The 23,560-nt window shown below is 45.5% G+C and overlaps 1 long non-coding RNA gene across 2 annotated transcripts in view; it reads left to right on the top strand.

The window, feature by feature from the left end:
• The first annotated feature begins 913 nt into the window (after nt 1-913).
• LOC309341726 overlaps nt 914-23,560 on the top strand; it is a 105,225-nt gene continuing 82,578 nt past the window's right edge. Inside the window, exons 1-2 of one of the 2 annotated variants that reach the window (XR_014156539.1) lie at nt 914-1,500; nt 2,135-2,217. This is a non-coding gene — a long non-coding RNA (uncharacterized lncRNA). The other variant, XR_014156540.1, reaches the window with a different exon arrangement.

Below are 23,560 nucleotides of genomic sequence, written 5' to 3'. Positions count from 1 at the left end.
CCTTCCCTCCAGGCGCGCCCGGGGCAGCTGCTGCTCTTCCCGCCCCGCAGTCGAGCTGTCTCGCCCAAATGCGGATCGGCGCTTGACTCGCTGCCCAGCTCGTTGCGAGGCCCGCGCAGCTGCTGGCGAAGGGGGGGGGGGCAGCAGAAGCCAAGGGCTCCCCCCGCCTCTCCCCCCCCCCCGCCCGTGGCTGCCCCGATCCCCCCTTCCCCGCCTCGGGCGCAGCTTCTCCAACGGGGCCTGCCGACGGCCTGGCACTGCCAACCTGCAGCCCGTCCCCTCCCAAGATGGAGTGAGGGTCTCCTCCGCGGGCTTGGCGTGCCTCTCCCTCTTGGGCACCGAGTCGGGGCGGGGGGGGGGGACCAGGCGGAGGAGGAGGCGCCTCCCAAGTTGAATGAAGCCAAGCGCCTTCTGCAGCATCTGGGCATGTCGTGCTCGCGCGCGCGCGCGCGCCTGGTGCAGGTCTTGTGTGCGAAGCCCCCCCCCCCCAGCCCCAGATCCCCCTCGGGCTCCCTTCTTTCTCTGCCTCTGCACCAGTCCTCCCCCCCCCGCCCCCGCCGCGTCATAAACACAAGCCCGCACTGGGCTGGCAGAAGAAGAGCAGCTCTTGCTGGCTTGCAGGGGCGGCGGCGGCCAAAGGCAGGCGAGCAAAAGCGAAGGGAAGAGACCTCGGGGCGCTGCAGCTCGGGCGCAAGGAGTCCTCTGTGTGTGTGTGTGTGTGTGTCGGCGCCCCCCCCCCACCCCGCGCGCGCCCCCGAGAGAGAGAGAGAGAGAGATGCATATGTGCGTGAGTACGTCTGGGCCGCGCCTGCTTCATCCTGGGCTGCTTCCGCCGCCGCCGCCGCCGCGCGCTCCGTCTCGCTCGCCTCGGCCCGATTGCGCGAGTCGAGAGAGAGAGAGAGAGAGAGATTCCTTCGCCGCTTGCTTCAAGGGCCGCCTCCCCTTCAGATGGCCTTCCAAAACTTTTCTATTATTATTTTTAAAACATGGCCAGAAAGGACCACTGCTCCCCTTCCCCTTTGCTGTATTTTTAACCCCTCTTCCCCCTCTTACAGTATTTGGAATATTTTTTCATCTCCTTTACTGCACTTTGCTTTGAGGTTTAAGTACTCTCCCAAACCCTGCTGTTTTCTCTCGTTATCTGGGGGTTTGTTTCTTTTGACCAGCCCATCAGGATTTGCGTAGTTTGCAAGCTATGAAAATGTGATATTTTAAAAATGTTTTTCCTTTTCTGAATAGAATGCTGGTGCATTTCTCCTTCCTCCCCCCTTTTTTTCTCTCTTTTGGATTGTCTGGAATGTATAAGAGAATCTCCTGTGTGCGAAAGGCTATTCACCTGCAGCCCTTTGAAAAGTTAGCCTGATACAAGTAGAAATATTTACATGTTTTGGTTGCCCAAGCATCCTGGCATTTTCTTCTGCTTCTCATCCTCCACCCTAATGGAAACACAGGGCTGGTGCATTAAAAAATGCTACCTCCAGGACAGGTGCCAACCTCAAGGTAAAAAGCAGTAAAATAGGTGATAGAAGGATGGGGGGGGGGAGAGCAGACTGAATCAGGAATTACAAAGTCTATCTGAAATTATGATTGAATTTTGCCATCCATAATGGGTGAAGGGAAAAGTTGAAAAGATACTTTTTCTGCATGCATTCAAAAGGGGTGAAGAGACTCTTTCTTTCTTTCTTTCTTTCTTTCTTTCTTTCTTTCTTTCTTTCTTTCCTTGCCTACTGAATTATTCAAACTGTCAGTGGTGAATCCAGGGACATTAGCATGCACCAGGCATGCTGTTTGTCTGTTTGCTAACATTCTTCATTCAAGACTTGTTAACTGCCAGACAAGCTTAACACGCTCCTCTCCTCTCCTCTCCCCCCTTTCCTTTCTCATTCTACCTCCCTCCCTCCCAGTGTCTTTCCTTCTCTCTCATGCCACCCCTCTCTGCCTCTTCTATTGTTGTTGCTGGGAGCTGGCAGCCAGGGGGGCAGCGGTGGCAGGGGAAAGCATGTGGCTGCGAGGCTGGAGCCCTGTGGTTGCTAGGTAAGGACCGCCTTCCCATATTTGCCAGGCCTGTGTGCACTTGCAAAATCAAGAAATGCCACGGAGATCACCGAGTGTCTTCCATCTGCTTCCACAGGAGACCACAAGAGAACTGCAAGGTGAACACACTGTCGTCCTCTCTCTACTTCTTGTCCTTGTGGCTGGATTCCTACTCTTCCACGGGTAAGAGTCAGTCCCTTCCTTAGATGCTTCTGATTAATACGTCGCAACATTTCACATTTAGCAGCATTCACAGCAGAGTGGGGGAACAGAGTAAAATTGCCGAGAGGAAAACGAAGTTTAATCACTCAGATTGAATATTGGTGGATTGTCCTAGGATTCACTAAGTTAGACCACCTAACCAGCAACATCTTCATTGGCCTAGCCGGGTCTCAGTCCGGCTTGCTAAAAATGACGGCTTTTAGATTTAAGGATGTTGTGTAGTTACTGGTTGTTGTTTTTTCCAATTTCTGTGCCTATCATTTTCATTCTATCATTTTGTCAACCTGATTTAAAACCAGCAACCTTCCATTTTTCAGAAAATCAGATGCATGGTTTGTTTTTGAATGCAAATGTTCTAGGTCTTGTGGCAGTTTTGGTTTTGGTTCACTGACAAGTTTTCATGAGTGGTGTGTTTCCTTACCTTTTGGTGCGTAGGTGGAGGTATACATACATGATACATAAAAAATATTATATAGATGATACGCCTTTTTACCAGAATGGCACTTTGCAGAGATATGGCACTGAATCAGATTGTGTAGTCTGTTCTGATTTTTATTTCACCATGCTTTCTCTTGGAACTGAGCATGGGACTGGAAGCTTTATATTCTCCCTTATTGTGAGGCTTTGCGTGTCTGTCTGGTGCACGCTCACATGTATCGAGGAACTGATAGGCTTTTAAAAAATGACAACATTTAAAACTATATTCTTTGGTAAAACAATTCAGTGGCAATAACCTTTGCCCAAGTAGCGCAATGACATGTATTTAGGCACATCTGTACCACACGTTATTTGATAAGGAGAGGGATTAATATTATAATCATACATTTTACATTATTTTTGTAAAATCCCCAGAGGAATCTGAAGTATGTCACTACACTATGTATACATATTGCGTCTATGGCCAGTCATAATATATGGATGTCTACTTTTAAATTATTCATAACAAAAGCATTTATGCAAATGCTTTTCTTTTTCTTTTTTTACTGGAAACCAATGTATACATCAAAACAACATGTGGATATGGATGCTCTTTTGATGAACTTGACAGTCAGCCAGTTTGGCAAACACAGTACATTTTAGATATATTCATACTGTGCATAAGCTGAACCTCTAATATGCTTAGTTTTATTCATATTCCCAATTAAAATATGCATAGATAAAAAAGAAAGTATTGTTCTTCGCTAAATGAAAAAATACTTTGATTGAGCTTTCGTTTTTGATGTCGAAGCTTCTTCCTCTTTTTTTTTAGACAAGCGTGGGAGATTTCAGTTTAGCCAAGGAGGAGAATGTATTTCATTGCAATACATCTGCTTGTGTATCTCCTAAATTTAAGTACACTTTAAAAAATAGGTGGGGTTGTGAAATTGCAAATACGTAGAACATATGAGGATGGCAGCCATGTAGTAGCTCTTGTGGAGAATTGTTTAATGGTAACAGAATGTAAAATGCAAATAATAACATCTGTATCTATAGCTGGTGTGTGTGTTTATGCCGATAATCTGAGACCAAAGAGATAAAACATTCTGGAGGAAATACAGCATTGGTTTCTTCATAGTTCAGAAAGGCCTATGCCTTCCCCAAACAACCGTAATAGAAGTGTAGGTATTAAATCGCTACCACTTTTTAGCATTTGTACTTTCAGTAAATTGCATCCACGTCCAAGATTTTTATGGCTATTTTGTTTTTGTGTTATATGAAGAAAAGTTATTGTGGATACTGAGAGTAATTTATTATGTTGGAAAATCACATTTGAAAGCATACTTAAGATAATATTCTCTTTAAATTAACTATGGGAATTTGGGGGGATGTGAGAGGAATTAAATTGGATAAATTGGTAAGAGATGAACAGAAACAACATGATTAGGTTATTTACTCTTCTGCAATTTTCATACCATTGTAAAGTAAGTACTTGCAGAGACGGTGATCCTTCGCCAAGTCAGTGGAAGAAAGGCGTATTGAAATTCATGGGAATAATTTCAGGGAGTCTTTTTAGGACTAGAATTCTAGGTTAGTGCCAAGACAGAAATTATTAATGCGTGAGTGTGTTCCTGTAAAATATAGCATGTACGGTGTGTACAGATAATAATTGTGATATTTAGGTGTTGAATATTCTACAAATAAGTTGGGATTTTACCTTTCTTGTCCTGACTTTGTCCTTTTCAAGGGTTTGGCAAGGAAATACGGTGTATCCAAAAAGTATTTCCTTCATGAAAATCTACCAGCATTGCAGGTTTTGCTGTACCAAGTACTAAGCAGGAAGGGATTCCTTATTTAAAAGTAAAATTCACACCAGAGCTAGATAAAGTTGGGAGTCCTGAGCTCCTTTATATGCAATATAGCCCTACTGAAGTAAATGACTCTGTCTATCTGCGTATAAAATTGCAGTCAAACACCTCAGTGAAGCACAAGTGATGCAGCCTTTTTTACAAACCTGAAATCCCTCTGATCAGCAGTTTTGGGGGACAGGAAGGACTGGAATGGCTGATCACCAGGATTTTAGCTTTTAAAAATCCACGTGTGGGAATTACAGGGGCAGCACCCAGCCCTGCACATGGCTTGCTATCCAGCCTGGGAGATGTACACAGAATCCTTCCTATCATGGCAGAAGCATGTTATTAAAGGCACTACGATATACGTAAAAAGCAGAAGGGCAACCAGCAGTAAAATAAAATGAGGCCTGAAGTGACCACTTCCTAGAAACAGACAGATTATGGTTAGATAAATAACCGCATGTGAAGATAATAGATGAGAATGGATGTCCTGAGAGCCTTCGTTTTCTTTTAGAAAAGTACTATTTCCTATTACACAAAGTATAATGGAACTGTAGTTAAAAATTCAGCAAAAGCATTGGGGGGGGGGGAATAAGCAAGATCAGGGTAGGTGTATCCCCCCCCCATAGTACATTTATTTTATTTTTGAAAAATGCGCAAAACAAAGAAATAACGTACAGTAGTACCAGAATTTCCCCACATTTAGTATGCACAAATATATGCATACTAAATGTATATACTAGATGTATATACTATTGTACATCATCTATATATTCAGAAAACATAGATAACTTTTAAAATGATAAATGGAATTCTCTTTATTATCCACATTTTTCCTGCAAAAAAAGTTCAATTTTCTTAAAAATTCACAACTTCTCAAATACTTTTGCTTAGCCTCTGTCTTATCTTCACAGGATTCTTGTTATTATGGAGGTACCTTTCTTCAGCAACAATGCTCAAGAGTCTTACATTCACACCCATAGGGTTTCTTCTTTAAGATAGACTCGTCGTACTCGCAAAGGGGGTGTATACAGAGTAGGTTCGTGGAGATCCCAAATACATAGCAATCAGGTATTGTGATGGAAAGGGGAAGATGGGAATGTGCTGCCACGTAGTAAAATGTCCATGTGAACTGAGTTCAGAATAGTGAGCCTTTCCCCTGAGAAGGAAGTTATCATAGCATCTTCTGGGCATTCCATGATCATATCTTGCCCTGGTCATATCCTGATGCAGCTACTGGTAATAATGAGTGGGTTGGTTTTTTATTACGCTATCTGTGTGAAAGTGCAGCCATGCATTGCTAGGTTAAAATCTTACTCAATTGTATTTTGTAAAGCTGTATCTGACTGGGCTGGGTTGAGGAAACACACACATTTTACAATGGAAAGAGGTATTGACACCCAGTATCCCAAGAGCTGAAGGGCCTGATTGTAGCGACATTGAATTCTGTGTATGCATACACACAAACTGCAGATTAACATAACGAGAGATCCTTGTTGAAGATGACATACTGGGACTGCTATATTAGGTGTATTGATAAAGCTAGGTAGATGTATAGTAAGGAGTATGCAAAGCTAAAACTGTGATTGAAATTTGAGAAACGCTTGAGTTAGGCCTTGAATGACTCCAGCATTGAGTGTACAGTCAATAGATAACCCAGTCTTTTGGGTAGATCAAAAGCTGCATTTATATGATTGAGAAATTGGTATTAAATGCTCAGATTGGGATCATTAAGCACTAGTAAATCTTGGCTTTCTGTAACAGTTTTTAAGAATAAAATTGTAAGTGACAACAGTATGTTAAACTGCCTTCCCATTTACTGGGGCATTAGCTCTTATACGTAACAGAGGTAGGTAGCCAGCATGGTGTTCTCTAGATATTGCACCACAGCTCACATTATCCTTAGGTAACATGGCCAGTGGTTAGGGATGATTGGAGTTGTAGTTCAGCAATACCAGGAGGGTACCACATTGTCTGTTCCTTCTCTACAGCATCCTCGTCACAGATCTTCAGGAGAAATTTTGCAGAGTATCCCATGAATTTTAGTATTTAGACAGGCTTGGATTGGAAGAGGCAGGCATTCTTTTGCTGTGACGCCACAGCTGTGGAACTCACTTCGTCAGGAGACTTGTGGGGTCCAGTTTTTGGTTATCTTCCACAAGATAATGAGGATGTTTCTGTCAGAAGTCATTATTCAGAGCAACTATGTTTTACAAAATATTTTGCCATGGTTTTTATTAATACTTTATTTTGTTGATCTGTGACCTGCCTGGAGAGTATACATTCTAGAAAGGTGGCTTAGAAACATAAATGATAATAATAATAGATACCTTGTGGTAATTTGCACCCTTTTGCAAGCATTCTTTGTGGCTTCTGTTGAATCATGGTTCAGTTGAATCCATGCCTGTGTCAGAAAAACTAAGTCAGACAATGTAGGCCTTCACTTTGTAGTTAATAAGGGATTATATGCACAAGAGAGACAGCTGAAAGTGGGTTCCCTTAATGTTTTAATTTTTTTAAAAAATCCTTTTTTAACTAGTGCTGTAATTGTTTTATTTCCTACTTTCTATCCTACACTATCTTTCTCTGGACAATTCCTGTGGATTTGATTCCTTTTAGAAGTGTATACACTGGCCTAATACAGATGTAAATAATAGTTCCCAACCATACAGCACAGAATCATGGTTTAGGTCAGTAAGCTAAGCTGTGAGGACATATATGTATAGAAAAGCATCAGTGAAACCTTCCCATCACTTTATACGCATATATATAAAGTATAGTTTGTGTGGTGCAGTTGTTATCCTTAGCCATGGTCACTGCAGATCGTTTGTGTACCAGCCATAGTTTTCAAATATACAGTTGAAACTTGGAAAATTAGAATATCGTGGAAAAGTTCATTTATTTCAGAAATTCAACTTAAAAGGTGAAACTAATATATAAGATAGACTCATGACATGCAAAGCGAGATATGTCAAGCCTTTATTTGTTATAATTGTGATGATCATGGTGTACAGCTGATGAAAACCCCAAATTAACAATCTCAGAAAATTAGAATATTAAATGAAATCAGCAAAACAAGGATTGCAAATAGACCAGTATTGGACCTCAGAGAAGTAGAAGCATGCATATGTACTCAGTACTTGGTATGGGCCCCTTTTGCATCAATTACTGCCTCAATCCGGCGTGGCATGGATGCTATCAGCCTGTGGCACTGCTGAGGTATTACGGAAGACCAGGATGGTTCAATAGCAGCCTTCAGCTCTTCTGCATTGCTCGGTCTCCTGTCTCTCATCTGTCTCTTGGCAATGCCCCATAGATTCTCTATGGGGTTCAGGTCAGGTGAGTTTGCTGGCCAATCAAGCACAGTAATCCCATGGGCATTGAACCAGGTTTTGGTACTTTTGGCAGTGTGGGCAGGTGCCAAGTCCTGCTGGAAAATGAAGTCAACATCCCCATAAAGCTCATCTGCGGAAGGAAGCATGAAGTGCTCCAAAATCTCCTGGTAGACGGCTGCGTTGACCCTGAACTTAATGAAACGCAGTGGACCAACACCAGCTGATGACATGGCTCCCCAAATCAACACAGACAGTGGAAACTTCACACTGGACTTCAAGCATCTGGCATTGTGTGCCTCCCCATTCTTCCCCCAGACTCTGGGTCCTTGGATTCCAAATGAGATGCAAAAGCTGCTCTCATCAGAAAAGAGATTTGGGGAGTACCAAAACCTGGTTCAATGCCCATGGGATTACTGTGCTTGATTGGCCAGCAAACTTGCCTGACCTGAACCCCATAGAGAATCTATCAAAACATCTTAACTAGAGTAGAGCCAAACTGAGGGAACCATTTTGCAAATGTTCTTTATAATGCCTTCCCACAGCAGGGCCGCTTTTTGACTTTCTTCTTTTCATATGACTCAGAAGGACATGGAAATGCTCCCTGGGCCCAAGGGGCTGAACTGCTGATCCCTGCCTTGGCGTCCTGCTGCGCTTCCATTGGCTGCCCTTACAGCACAGCAGAGCCAGGGCGCATTGGCCTGCACACCTCAACCACACAGGGCCCTGTTTCATCTTGCTGAGTGGAGAGGGCAGGAAGTGAAATAACCGCAGTGTGGCACACTATGATGGCAAGAGTTCGCCTGGTTGTCTGAATAATATAAAATCCATTTCGCCGTGAGGCACTGTGACAACATCTCCTTTATGACATACCATGTCCCCTTTAAAGCATGCCTTTTGCCCTGAAAATATTTTGGGGTGAGAATTCCAAGGTATCGTTAATCTTAACATATAGCTCTGAAGACTTAGGATGGGCCGCGCCAGCATGCAGGCTTTCAAAATGAGAAATTATGTGTACTTTGAAGAGTTTGGAATGAGTATTGTATTGAATTTAAATTATGACTCAGAAAGATGCACAACAAAGACCCATGCAGCTTGCCATCCTTTTTTCTGCTGAGAGACATTAGTAAGCTTTTTTTTTTGCTAAGAGATTATAGCATGCTTTGATTTTCTTTTAACGTTGCTTTTATTCTTGTTATCATTTGCTATATGTTTTTGTTCCAAGCTCTCTGACATAAAGACATGTATTGGAGCACTCCCATCCACTTAGCTGCAGTTTAAGGGCTTCTTTATAACATAGTTAGATCATCTTGCAACAAACACAGTATTTCACTTTGCAAGACAGAGTTTTTGTGAAGGGAAGAAAATAGGTATCAAAAAATTTATTTTGACAAAACAGTTCATTCTTGCTATTCTATAGTTTTAGCAGTGTCAGCCACATTTATGTAGGATTTGCGTACTTATATCCTATTCCTCAGTAAATTTCCTAGTACGTAAGACCCATAGATTTTAAGGGAGCTCATTTCGAAATGAAGGGCTTGATCTCCTCAATCCCTTGCTCTCTCCTTCCCCTCTCCAACTTCCCTGCCAGCTGATCTATGTGCGGAATTTCCTCTTCCTGACTGGGCCCCTTCCACATTCGCACAGCTGCACACAACCTACTCACCTGGGATAGGCGGAAATCATCCCCTGGCAGGCACAGGAGTGGTGTACGTTAAATAGTAAAAATTATTCTGAATATAGCCGCAAATTATAAGTAGGGATGAAGATGCTGTTGTTGGAAAAAATACTGGTTTTGTATTTGTTACTTTTCTGAGTTTCAGTGTTTAAGTTCCATAAAAGTTGTTAGGGCTTTTGCAACCATTGCCTTATCCTAATTAACTATGGCTAATAAGGTAAAGTCAACATAATGAAAGGGAAATAGTTGCAGAAGCAATGTTCATATGTTATGTGGCAAACCAACTTGCATTTGTGTTTCAAGTTGAGCCGTACATTTTTTGAGACCATGATGTTGTTTTTCCTACGTTACCATATATTTCTAAATACAGTATCTAATTTAATAGGAAATAATGTGTAATTCATAATTAAAATTGTAATTCATCACAAGCTAAAGTTATGTATACGTGTAATTTCAGTTCCCTCTGCATAGCATTATTGGCAGGTGTCATGATATGGAGAATAATAATCAATTTAAGATTTATTTTTTCTTTTAAGTAGGAATTGTGTTATGTAGAAGTCATAAATAAATGTAAAGCACAAAGTAAGCTACTAAAACACTTTACATTTTGGTATTTAATTGGCATATGGTGCAGAATGATATAGAATTATCTATAATTATCATTGTCTCTGTTTTCGAACCACAGTCTGTTTTCTGTGTTGTATGAAAAGAGTTTTAAGAACTATACCACAGTCCTACAATTCAATATTATGATATAGTACATATTACAGTACAGTGGTATCTCGGGTTACAGGTGCTTCAGGTTACAGACTCCGCTACCCCAGAAATAGTACCTCGGGTTAAGAACTTTGCTTCAGGATCAGAACAGAAATTGTGCTGCGGCGGCAGCAGGAGGCCCCATTAGCTAAAGTGGTGCTTCAGGTTAAGAACAGTTTCAGGTTAAGAACGGACCTCCAGAACAAATTAAGTTCTTAACCTGAGGTACCACTGTACATCTTTGCTGCCCATGTTTTTTTATAAAGTCAGCAAATTTTGCTAGTCAGTTACTCTTTTGGTAAACCACAGCATATTACATTCTCAGGCTCTAATCCGAAGTTTCTTGTGTCTCTTTATTCCGTTGAGTTTTAATTGGACTAATACATTATTGTAAAGCAAAAAAAATAATTAAGCACAGATGTATGATATCCATAAATGCAGGGATCCAAGTGCAATTTCGGAGCTTCATGTCTGGACCTGTGTTTTGAATATCTGATCACTATTTTTACTAATTGAAACAACAATAAAATGTGGTTTTAGACAATCTTGCCTCCGCATTCTTGTTGTTAGACTTTGCCCTATTAGCTAGTTATAGGATCTGAGATGTTTGAAAATAGGGAGAAAACATATTTGAAGGATAAAGAAGTTGTGTGGTCTCAAGGCTCAAGAGGCAAGTGTACCATGTTTGACATGTTACATTATTTGTAGTTTAAATTGCCTTATTTTTATTTGCTTTTTGACAAAAAAAGTTCTTCAAGGTAGCTTAGAATGGCAACCATAAAATTCCACACGAAAAATAAAGATACATTACACTGCAATACAGAGTTTCATTTATGTTATTTATAAAAACATTTTTATATAGCTGTAATGGTTCTAGGGGTTGCTTGTGCGTAAATCGGCGCCACACCTGGCTGGGTTGCCTGAGTGAACCCTTTCTGTCCGGACAGCCACTCGCCCGTGGCTGTCTCAATCGCTGGCAGAATCCGTCAGTGGGCGTTTCTTGAACTTCTTCCAGCAAAGAAGCTCTTTGACGCCTAGTCTCCGCCTACTCTCCCTGCGCGGAAGCCTTCTGCGCAGGGAGGGTGTGGGCAGCGGAGGACCCGTGCTCTCCCCGCTGGTCCCCGGTGAGGAGTCATGGAGCCACCTTGCCGATTCCCCCATCTGCCCCCCTTCTCCACTGGTGCTACGCTGATTTCCTTCCCCAGAAGATGGGCTGCTTCTCTCCCTCCCGGGACACTCTCCGTAATCCCTCTGGAGCCCTCCCTCTCCTTCTGGCTCCGATGGCAGTTCCCTGACATCCACCTCCTCTCCAGGACCCCCTCCACCCCCGGCGCGATTTTCTGCTTCAACCTCGTCTCTTTCCTCGGCCGACGATGCGGGGAATCCCCTGAAGGAGCTGTCACCATCCTCTGAGGATTCAAAACCAGCTTCCCACCCGCTCAGATCTCTTCCCGCAGGGTGGACCTCCCAGTCTGATTCTTCTCCCTCTGACACCTCCCCTCCCTCCTCTTTGGAGGCAGGAAAACCCACAAAGTCCCCTTCGTCGTCTGTGGTTCCAAATTCTTCATCCAAGAATCTCGCTAGTGGTTTTGGCTTATCCGGGAACAAACTATGGAATTCTTCCACCAGATAGCCGTCATTGATTGATTCAGCGGGGACCCACGTGTTTTCTGAGCTGGGTTCTTTCTCCCAAGCTACCAAGTACTCCACCTGGCGACCTCGCCACCTTGAATCGAGTATTTCTGTGGCTTGGTTGCGGTGTTCCCTCTCCTCTACCTGTGGGTGGGTGGTGACTCCTCCCTCCCGCCCCGGAAATTCCCGCCCCTCCCTGTACGGTGAAAGTAGGGACCTATGGAACACCGGATGTATCTTCATGCTGTCAGGCAACTTGAGTTTGAATGCCACTGGGTTCACCTGCTGTGTTACCTCAAAAGGCCCCAGCCACCTCGGCTGCAACTTCTTGCACCCTCCCTTTAGGGGTAACCCTTGGGTTGACAACCACACCCGGTCTCCCACCCTTATGGCCTCCCCCTCCCGACAGTGCTTGTCTGCCTGCCTCTTGTAAATTTCCTTGGCCCACTCCAAGTTCATCTTGAGTTGCTGGTGCAAGGCCTCCATTTCTTCTACAAACTGCTCAGCCACGGGTACACTCCATCCTTCCTCCCCCCTCCCTGGGAAGGCCCTGGGGTGACACCCATAATTGGCCATGAACGGGCACATTCCCGTGGACACATGTTCAGCGTTATTGTACGCAAATTCAGCCAAAGCTAGTTTCTCTACCCAATCGTTCTGTCTCTCGCTGATGTAGCAGCGTAGGTATTGCTGGAGTATACTGTTCGCTCTTTCTGCTTGTCCGTTGGTTTCTGGGTGCCTCGCCGTCGAGAAGCTCACCTCGACCTGTAGCAAGCTCATGAGCTTCCTCCAGAACCTGGAAGTAAATTGTTTCCCGCGATCCGAGATTACCCTCGAGGGAGCCCCATGCAGTCTGAAAATGTGATCCACAAACAATCTGGCTATCTCCTCTGCCGTTACCGCGTGTGCGCAAGCTATGAAATGGCACATTTTTGTCAGTAGATCGACTACTACCATGACTGCTGTCTTCCCCCTTGACTTGGGCAAATCTGTCATAAAATCAATGGACACCACCTCCCAGGGCCTTCCTGGTGTAGGTAAGGGTTCCAGTAACCCTGCGGGGGCAGCCCTCTCCCCCTTTGCCCTTTGGCATCGGTCGCACCCTTGTACATATTCCCGTACGTCTTCCCTCACCTTTGGCCACCAGAACTGCCTGGTGACGAGCAGCATGGTCTTGTGCTATCCAAAGTGCCCAGCTGTTGGGTTGTCATGGAGTTGTTTAAGTACCTTCCCCCTCAAGGTCTCCCCCGGTACATACAGTGCCCCCTTATAGTACAGTAGCCCTTCCTTTTCCTCAAACCCTCCATGGTCTTCCCTTCCGTCCCGGAGTTCCCTGATTTTTGCTTGAGCAAACGCGTCGTCTCTAGTAAGCCCTGCCAGTTCTCGTTTCCCAACCAACGCTCCCCCCCCACACCCATCGGTTCTCTGGGAACACGTGTCAGATCTCCGGCAGTCCCTCTCCTTCCATGTACTCTGGCTTCCGGGAGAGAGCATCTGCTCTTATGTTTTCCTCTCCCGGCACATATCTGATCTCGAAGGAAAACTTGGAGAACTCGTGGGCCCATCGAATCTCTCTGGTTGAGCACTCGCGCGGTCCGCCAGTATTCCAAGTTCTTGTGGTCAGTACAAACCTGGATCTTGTGTCGTGCCCCTATCAACAGATGTCTCCATTGCCGAAACACCGCATAGATTGCCAGCAGTTCTCGGTCATACACTGTGTAGTTTTGCTCTGACTTGCTCAGCTTCCTTTAGAAAAAGGCACACGGCCTCCAGCCCTGCTTGGCCCCGGGCTGCAAAAGGACCGCTCCAACGGCTCTGTCGGATGCGTCCGTCTCCAGTCTCATGGGCTTCTCCAGATCAACGTGTAGGAGCTGCTCTTCTGAAGCAAATGCCTTCTTCAGCCTTTCAAAGGATTGCTGGGCACTTTCTGTCCACGCGAACTTCTTTTTGCTACTGAGACAATCTGTGAAGGGCGCTGTCAAGTGAGCGAAGTTCTTTATGAACTTCCTGTAGAAGTTGCTGAACCCTAAGAACCTATGCACATCCTTCCGGGTTTTGGGGGCTTTCCATTCCAGCACTGCCTTCACCTTGCCTGGGTCCATAGCTAGGCCCTTGTCTAACAACTTGTACCCCAGAAACTCGACCTCTTTGGCGTGAAATTGGCATTTTTCCAGCTTGACCCACAACTGATGCTTCTGCAGTCTCTGTAGCACTTCCCTGACGTCTCTGACGTGTTGCTTCTCATTGTCCGAATAGATTAAGACGTCATCCAAAAAGGCTACGCAATTCTTGTACAGCAGGGGCCCCAACATGTGGTGCATGAATGCTTGAAATCAGGCGGACCCCGATTGTAATCCAAATGGCATGACTAGGTACTCAAAAGCCCCCAGGGGGGTGAACATGGTAGTTTTCCATTCGTCCCCCTCCCTTATCCTAATCAAATTGTATGCTCCCCTGAGGTCCAGCTTGGTAAAAATCTCCCCCTGCCTCACCCGTGTTAAAATGTCGTCAATCCTGGGCATTGGGAAGGTCACGGGTTCTGACACCAGGTTTAAGGCCCTGTAATCCACGACTAATCTGGGCTGATTAGTCTCTTTTTTTGTCCACAAAAAACACTGGACTGTCCCCCACCGCCTTTGATTCCCTTATGAACCCCCTCTTCAGGTTCTTGTCAATAAATTGCCGCAACTCCTGCATCTCCTGGTCGGACATGGCATACAGCTTACCCACCGGCAACTGAGCCCCTGGGAGTAAGTTGATTTGGCAGTCAAAGGGCCTGTGGGGGGTAGTCTATCAGCCTCCCTCTCGCTGAAGACCTCCTTCAGGTCAGCATATTGTGGTGGCACCTCCCCATTTTGTTCCACGGCCAGCCCAACCACCCTGGCCACCGTCATTCTTGGGTTCTCCCCTCCCAGACAGTGTCCTAAGCAGTAAGCTGACCCAAAGGTGACTGACCGCTGATGCCATGACACTACTGGATCGTGCAGTGCCAGCCAGCTCATCCCCAGTATTATTGGGGGTCCTGCCAGTGTGGCCACGTGAAAGGCAATGGTCTCTGTGTGCCTGGAAATCCTCATTCGCATTGGCGGGGTCTGGTCTGTCACTCCCCCCCCCCCAGAAGTTCCCTGCCATCGATGGTGGTCACCTGCAAGGGAAAATCTAGAGGCAACAGGTGGAGTTGGTGCTCCAGAGCGAAGTCTCTGCTGAAGAAATTACACGAGCTGCCCGAATCCAGCAGTCCCTTAACTTTGACCGGGTGCCCATTCGGGAGTTCTAGCACCACTTCTATGGCTATAGCTGCCTTGGGGGGGTCAGGCTGGGGCACTTCTATTGGTTGCTGGCCTGGCTGCTGCCCCTGCTGGTTGGCAGCCAGGCGTTGTCGTTTCCCTGTGCCTGTCCTTCCTCCCCCTTCTCGTCGTGGCCAGCAGCCCCCACCATCCCTTGCCAGGCTTTTCGTTGAGGGCAGACCTTAGCAAAATGTCCTGGTCGTTGACAGAGGAAACACTTCTTGGTAGTTTTCCACTCCTTTCCCTCCCTTTTACGACCTTCACCGGAGTTTGAAACCTCGCGCGCGCCATCAATTTCCATCAGCTCCGCCGCCTGGGAAGGCTCCCTCGGTATCTCAGGAATGCGGTAGTCATGGAAACGTTCCCCTCTCATCTCCCACTTCTCCTGAGCCCGTGCTTCCTGGCTTACGCCGATTGCCAGCACAGCCTTTGTGAGCTCATCCATCGACCGTGGCCGGGGCGCTCGGAACAACTCGTCTTTCACTTCGAGTGACAGGCCTTCCTCAAACAACATTTGTATCGGTTCAGAGTCCAGATCCCACCTGAGCCGGTGGACTAACATCGCAAAATGCGACCAGTAGTTTCTGACGGACTGGCTCCCCTGCTTGAACCCCATCAGTTCTCGCCATGTCACGCTTTGCTCCACCTCGCTGGAGAACATCGCGTCCATTCCCTGGAAGAATTTCTTAAGGTCCTTCAAGGCAGCATTTTGCGTCGCCATTAGGGGCCTGATCCATTCGCGCGCCCCATCCTGCAGATGCCCCACAATGTAAGCCACCCTCTCCCTGTCATCAGCAAAGTCATCTTTCTGCAGTTCCAAAGCGTACTGCACTTCCGTTCGGAAGGCATTGTAGTCTTGGGGCTTTCCACCAAACTTGTGTACCAGCCCAGGTACCTTCCTTGTGATGGGGGTGGGTCTGACCTGTGCATCCTGAGCCCGTCTTTCGTCCAGCCGCGCCGTCAGGATAGCTACATGCATCTCCAAGTCTCGGTTCCTCTCGACCAGACTCTGCACCGCAGCTGGTTGCTCTGTCTCTCCGGCTGTCCCTGTTTGGCTCATCGTGCTGCCTCTCTGGGGCTGCGCACAAGCAACGTCAGTGACTGACGGATTGCTGTAATGGTTCTAGGGGTTGCTCGTGTGTAAATCGGCACCACACCTAGCTGGGTTGCCTGAGTGAACCCTTTCTGTCCGGACAGCCACTCGCCCGTGGCTGTCTCAATCGCTGGCAGAATCCGTCAGTGGGCATTTCTTGAACTTCTTCCAGCAAAGAAGCTCTTTGACGCCTAGTCTCCGCCTACTCTCCCTGCATGGAAGCCTTCTGCGCAGGGAGGGTGTGGGCAGCGGAGGACCCGTGCTCTCCCCGCTGATCTCCGGCGAGGAGTCATGGAGCCACCTTGCCGATTCCCCCATCTGCCCCCCTTCTCCACTGGTGCTACGCTGATTTCCTTCCCCAGAAGATGGGCTGCTTCTCTCCCTCCCGGGACGCTCTCCGTAATCCCTCTGGAGCCCTCCCTCTCCTTCTGGCTCCGATGGCAGTTCCCTGACAATAGCTATTCATTTTAAAAAATCAGAGCCGTTTAGAAAAATCATACAGAAAACCACATAATAAAAACCATATTGCCAGATCTTTTGATTGTGCTGGTGCTGAGGTGCAGGGAGAGATCCTGAGATGCTGTGAAGATGACCCAGTGCCTGGTGGGCCAGGAGGTGGCTGGGACTGGATGATGGTGGTGGAAAAACGTGAACGTTCCCAAGCCAGGCAAGAAATGACCTGTCCCATTGCTTCTCCTTTCGTTCTCTGAGATTGTACTCCTCCAACGGCATCTGCAGATCTTTAACAGTGGCAACCATGGTACAATGACATCCAAGAGAAACAGCACCAAAGAAAACTTCAAGACTGGTACTTTAGAGAAGCATCACCCCACCCCACATAGAGACTGAAGCTTTTTTAAAAGCACTGTAGAAGAATGGAGGGTGATACCAAAAAATGACATGAACCTCTGAAATTTGCTGTCTGAAATAAATTATTTGTGTTGCTTCACGTTCTAGAAGCAAGTGTAGCAGCAAAATAGTTCTAGTTGGTGACTTGAGTAATGTAGGTCTGCAACAGTGTTAGATAGGAAAGCTGGGAGCTAAATGGCGCCTTAAACCAAGGTAATGGGCGCAACAACAGCACACTTTTTATCACAAGAATACAAAGCTCAAAATGAATGAACTGCAGCTGAAACCTTATGTTCATTTTTCACATGGTCTGGTCCTGATCTGAAGGCTTCAAAAAACAAAGCCATGCTTCCCCTGCCCGCCCCCCTCATATTCTGAAGAGGGTCTCTTCTCCAGTCTTCAGAGAGTCGCTGGAAGTGGGGAGGCAGAAAAAATGTCCTCCTTTCCTTCCACACTGCAGATAAGCCCTGGACTCTCCCTACCGCCCCCTTTCCTTTGAAGTATGGTGTGCACAGAGTCTCGGAGGCATGATGCCTCTGGCACTAGAGAGCATAGAATTGTGGAGTTGGAAGGGACCCCAAGAGTCATCTAGTCCAACCCCCTGCAATGCAGGAGTCTCAACTAAAGCATCCATGACAGATGGCCATCCAACCCCTGCTTAAAAACCTCCAGAGGACTTTTGTTTTCCTTGAATTCCTGGTCAGCGCCTGGCACTTCCCACTTGGAAATACTTAAATCTAGTTCTGCACTACACACCAGATACTCTAGGAAGCTCACAACCATGACAAGACAGCCACACCAGCAACTAGCATTCAGATATATACTGCCTACAAACACAGAGGTTTCTAGGTAGCTGTTATAGCTAATAGCCACAACAGACCTTTCATGAACATGCCACACACTTCCTGTTAACATCATCTAAGCCTGTAGCCATCATCACATCTTGTGGCAACAAATCTCATAGTTTGACTATGTACCGCAGGGGCAGATATTGTGGCGCACCCCATATTATGTTGTTGGACTACAGTTCCCATCAGCCCCCAAACCTGATGGCTTCAGTTGGTGGGAGTTGTAGTTCAACAGCATCTGGATTGTACAGGGTGAATAAATTTGTGCCTATGAATCTCCCACCATTGTGCTTCATTGGATGACGAGTGTTACGGAAGATGCGCAATGAAGGCGATCCCCTCCCTGTGGTTGTTAATTGGCTACATTCATTAAATGCTATGTGAGGTATATTTACATTGCAAGCATATGCATGTCTACGCAGAAGTGCACCCCGTGGGATTCAAGCGGACTTGCTCCCAAGCACATGTGCGATTGCAAACCTCAGGCTACCAGCCTATTCACTGGTATATCCCGCTGAAAAATCCCACTATGAAGTTGCAATGGATACACACTTTACTTGGAAGTCACAAGGCTTCCTTTCTGAACAGGCAGCTCTGGAGCTGCACTATACACAGATTGCAAAACAAAAAGGCTCCCCAAATGCAAAACAAAAGTTACCCCCCAAATGCCTTTTTGTGCCTGCCAACTTCTCAGCCACACAAGACTAGCCCCGACCCCGCTCATTCTCCCCATTGCTGTCCCCCAAGCAGCCCCGACTTCTAGCATCCCTCCCCGCAGGCGCCTCGCAAAGTTTTCTCCATCCCCCGTGGCGAGGCTTCCTCCAGCGGTACCTGCCTCTGGGCCACCTCCGAGTCCTGATAGTACTTTGCGGCCAGCAGTTCTGCCACCAGCGCCAAGGCCAGGCCCAGCCGGGGCAAACGCGGTGGAGGAAGGCACTGGGAATTCCCTCTGCCGGCCTCAGCCTCGCTCGGCGCCGTTTCTGGCAGGACTGCAGGTGGGCCTGGGGGCTCCCCTCTTCTCCCCTGAACATCGCCCGCTGCCATGGCCGTTTCGGGCCCTGGACTCCTGGCCTGGCACCCCTGAGAGCCCGGTGCCCTGGTGCCCCGCACCACTATGGCCTATGGGTAAGACGGCCCTGCCCGCTGCTATGGGAAAGTATGCCTTAGTTTAAGAACGCTTTGGTTTAAGAATGGACTTCCGGAATGGATTAAGTTCGTAAACCAAGGTACCACTGTGTTACAGCAGGGGAACTACACTTGTGACCATCACTTTTGACAGCTGCTACACTTTCAGACTGCATTCAGACAGTCCTCCAAACCATAACTGGAGGACTGGGATTTGAGAGCTCCTCCTTTCCCTTTCCTCATGCTCACAACTGAGTATATTACTTTCTAGCCTTATCAAATGCTGCTATGTCTAGGTCAACGAGCAAGTTTTAAGCAAGCCCTCCAGGCCAAGGCTGCAAACTTTCCCCATGACTGACTTCATGGTTTGGAGGATGGTCTGAATGCGGAATTAGTTTAGTATCTAAGCCGACTCAGACACTTGCTTACATATTCCCTGATGGTTTTCTTTTTGCCCATCACAACAGTTTGTATTGTGATTGAGTTAAGTGTTTTTTATTTTAATGTTCCTGGGTTTTCCCCCACCTAATTTGGAGTACTATACGTCTCTAGTTTTACATTTAATTCCTAAGCAGATTTCCTTGGAAGTAGGTACCTTTGAATTATTTTAAAATGTATTTAGGATCACAGCCATAAGTAGGTAGAAAAATATAACTGGAATAAAGTAAGTTAATAAGATTGCCCCAAATTTGCCTGTTTTCTTGAATAATTCCATTTTTATTTCAGACTGGTACTATTGCAATATCTGTGGTGAAAAATTATACAGGTCAAAATAGAGAATGTGGTAAACTTGTAGCAGTTCCATAGCTTTGCTTATAGTTTCAAAATGTGTAGGAATTGCATTATCTGAAATGAAATATTTCTGCTCTATCCAAATGACTAGTTAAGGTCAGCATGATAAAAAAAATAGAAAAATCAACTAAAAAACTGAACAATTAGCATTTTTAAAAAGACATGCAGTTTCACCTTTCTTGCATAGCTTGAAAGCATTATTTTAAAAATTAACTTACCTTGGCATTTGTGCAACATTCTGACAGCTTAATCACAAAACAAATTTCAAAACAAATAGGCACTGTCTTTTATATGGGGTCTCTAAATCCCTAGTAATTGATACCAGACCTTGGTAGAGAGAAAGAGTTCAGTTCCCACAAGAGAAGGTTTTTCACAGCTACCTCACACAGAAGTAAAAGAGAAAAGTTATTGTCTTCCATAAGTTTCCGCAGCTGATCTTAGGGCCTTCAAGGTATTCCTTGTTACTTCAGTATAATACTCTGCTAGAAATTTAAAAGAATCACTTCTTTTTTCAAACTCATCATCCTTGGAAATTTTATAAAGGAGTTAGTTCCTAATTTCTCGGACTAAAATGTCAAACCATAGAGATATAAATAGCACAATAAAAGCTTTGTAGATGGCGCAGTAAACATTAGAAATAATATTTGCTATCATACCTGTTAGAGTATATTTTGAACTGTAGCCTATTTATCTACAACAATAGCACAGATAATAATATGTCATTAAAATAATTTAGTGCTTTTTTTTAGAACTCTGGAGCATATTTTTTAAAAATGTGGCAGCAAAATATTGTTATGGATTGAGGTTAAAACAAACAGAATAAATTTGGAAAAGTAAAGTTTGAAATTAAAATATGTACTGCCTGTCTTAAATTGAGATTATCAGTTATTTTTATTTTTTAATTAATTGGATTTATTCTTCCCAAGCCCTTGGGATGATGTGGGCATAACAATATGTTAATTATTATGATGCTTCCTTCTCTACCAGCAAGGATAGAAGTTTCTTCCAGAAGATGCACATGCTCAGGGTTGTATTGTAATGCACTCTATATGGGCCTGCTACATAGAGACAACACTGTAGTTAGGTGATTGATGGAAAAAGGCTATGAACAGCACATAACTCTTGCACTCAAAAGCTTGTACTGGCCGCCCATGTACTATCAGATCCGATTCGTGGTTCATGTATTAATATACGGGCAGCGGCCATTTTAGACATCTCCAGTTGACATGCAATCGCTGACGCATGGGTCCTGTTGGACCCAGAAGAAGGCAGAATGTGGGTGAAATAGGTCGGGGGGTGCTTATACATGCTCTGTTGATGGGAGGGGCAGGAATGGTCGGCACCTGTATATGAACAACTTGGGGCCAGGATATTTCAGAGGTCACCTGATCCCTTATATGCCTGCCCAGTCACTGAGCTTCAAAGACATTATTATTAATAATAATCTCCAATGCCGGTACTGCTCAGCTGCAAGTGGGGGGGTCAGAGGGAGGGCACTCTGCACATGCTCAGAGGCATGCAACTCTTTCCCAACGCTAGCGTCATTGCTTGGGCACCAACGAAGACGTTGATCATAAGCGGCCCACAGATTTTGGGAATGGCTTTGCAAGGTCAGCAGAAGAATGCTGATTACAGGTGGGCTGGAGGCTCTTGCTCCTAAGAGTGCCTGCCATTTCTACCTTCCTCCAGCCTGTGGTTGATCTCTGCTCACAGAGCAGCGTTTCTTGCTGCTTGTCCACCCTTTCGATGAGCAGCATGACCCCTCTTCCCTCCATGGCTGCCCTTCTGCAGCTCGCCACCACACTCTCTGGCAGGAAAAGGGAAGGCTGCCGTGAGGCATGTCCAGAACAGCAGAGCTCCTCCGGAGCACACTTGCGCCATCCTTTGGACATGCTCAGCAGCAGAGCTCCGGCCTTCACTTCATGCTTGCTGTGGTGCATGGAGCCACTCGAAAGGCTGAGAGAAGAGGGTTTCGCTTGGGGAGACCGATGTGTCACTGCCCTTCCCTCCCGCTGCTCTCACTTGCTGTTGGATGTAAAGATCAGTGCTTTTTCCAGAAAAAGAGTTGCCAGTACTGTGTACCATTGGGTACGACCAGAAAAAAGCACTGATGATGATGATGATGATGATGATTAAACTGAATTCAGGTTTTGTAATTGTAACTGATTTTTATTTTCATTTTTTGTACACCCATTAGATACATTTGTGATTAAGCTGTATATGAATTGTCAATATAAAAATAAAATGAGTGGCCTCAAGTGATCTGCCAACCTTGATTTTCAAGTCACTGGGCCAGATCCCAAGCCCTTGGACCTGGTGCACCTGGTACATTTCTGTATTTTAGCCTCAGAGGGGCTCAGCAAAAGTGCCTTGGAAGAGTGACTACTGGAATGTAACGGCAGGGAAGGAAGCTCACTGCTCCTCATCTGTGCAACCATTTTTTTGTTTAAATCAACTCCAGGTTTCTAATTTCTGCATGATTATTGGTACACCCAGGCTCAAAGACACACAGATCTGCAGTCACCACATCTGGTTTATTGAAAGCTGTCTGGAGGGAAGGAACTGCTCATAGCAGTTATGGGGCTTTGCTTGCTTAATGTTTCTGAATTTATATTAACAGTTTCCCCCCAAATTATTGTAGCTAAAGACATGTCTGCATGTGCAGATTGACGCATGATATATAGAACCTGTTTTCCCATGTGGCAGAGATAGAAATGTGTAGAATATTCCCCATATTTTTCAGGGATCAAAAATACAATTTGGAGTTGTGGTGGTGGTAGTTGTAAAAAGAGAGAGAAACATTTCCTGAAATATAATTCCAATAACATATATTATTACCAATAAGGTGGGAAAGGATTGTTGGAAGTATAGAAGGAAACCCCCCCCCCCCCCAGCATTCTGGCAATGGAGAGCCCTTGAGAACAACAAATATTCCCTCAAAGGAGGAAGGCAAGGAAGCTGTGAACAATGAGAGTAACAGCATGTGCTGGTGGAAGAGAGAGAGAGAGAGATGACTTTTTGCAAGTTTCTTTGCTTTGAGTTTACCCTATTTATATTGCACACAGTATATTTATTATATAATTTTGCAGGAAGGTTAACTGACTTTTGATGCACCTAGCCCTCATCCATCTTTCAGGCATGGGTTCAAAACAATCATAGCCTCTCTGGATTCAGATAACAGAGAAATAGAGCTGGGTGTCATCAGCATATTGATAAAAACATGCCCCAGATTTCCTTAGGACTGTTTCTGTGGTTTCTATAGCACAACTGCCAGAGGGCAGACACAAAATCCCCAGTGCGATTCTTGGTCCTGTGAGTAGGAATGGAGCCACTGTAAAAGAGTACTACAGGCTCACACAAACCATTCAGGAGCATAGAGTGGTCAGAAGCTGTTGAGATAAAGCAACTGGGTGACATGCTCCATCCGTCTCCTGGAAGAAGGTCATCAGGGCAGCCAAGGCCATTTCGGTCCCAAACCCAAGCCTGGACCCTGTGCTGATGTTAAGGGAACTGAATGTCATTCATTTGCCTCCTATGTTAAGGGAACATCATCAGCATTATCATCATTGATCAGTAAATACATCAATAAATAAATCATTAAATGTTTTAAGGTAAAATAAATATGAAAAAGAAAACATATTT

The sequence above is a fragment of the Podarcis erhardii genome, assembly GCF_964252035.2.
Source record: "Podarcis erhardii genome assembly, chromosome: 5".
Classification (NCBI taxonomy): domain Eukaryota; kingdom Metazoa; phylum Chordata; class Lepidosauria; order Squamata; family Lacertidae; genus Podarcis; species Podarcis erhardii.
This window is presented reverse-complemented; position numbering and strand designations above follow the sequence as displayed.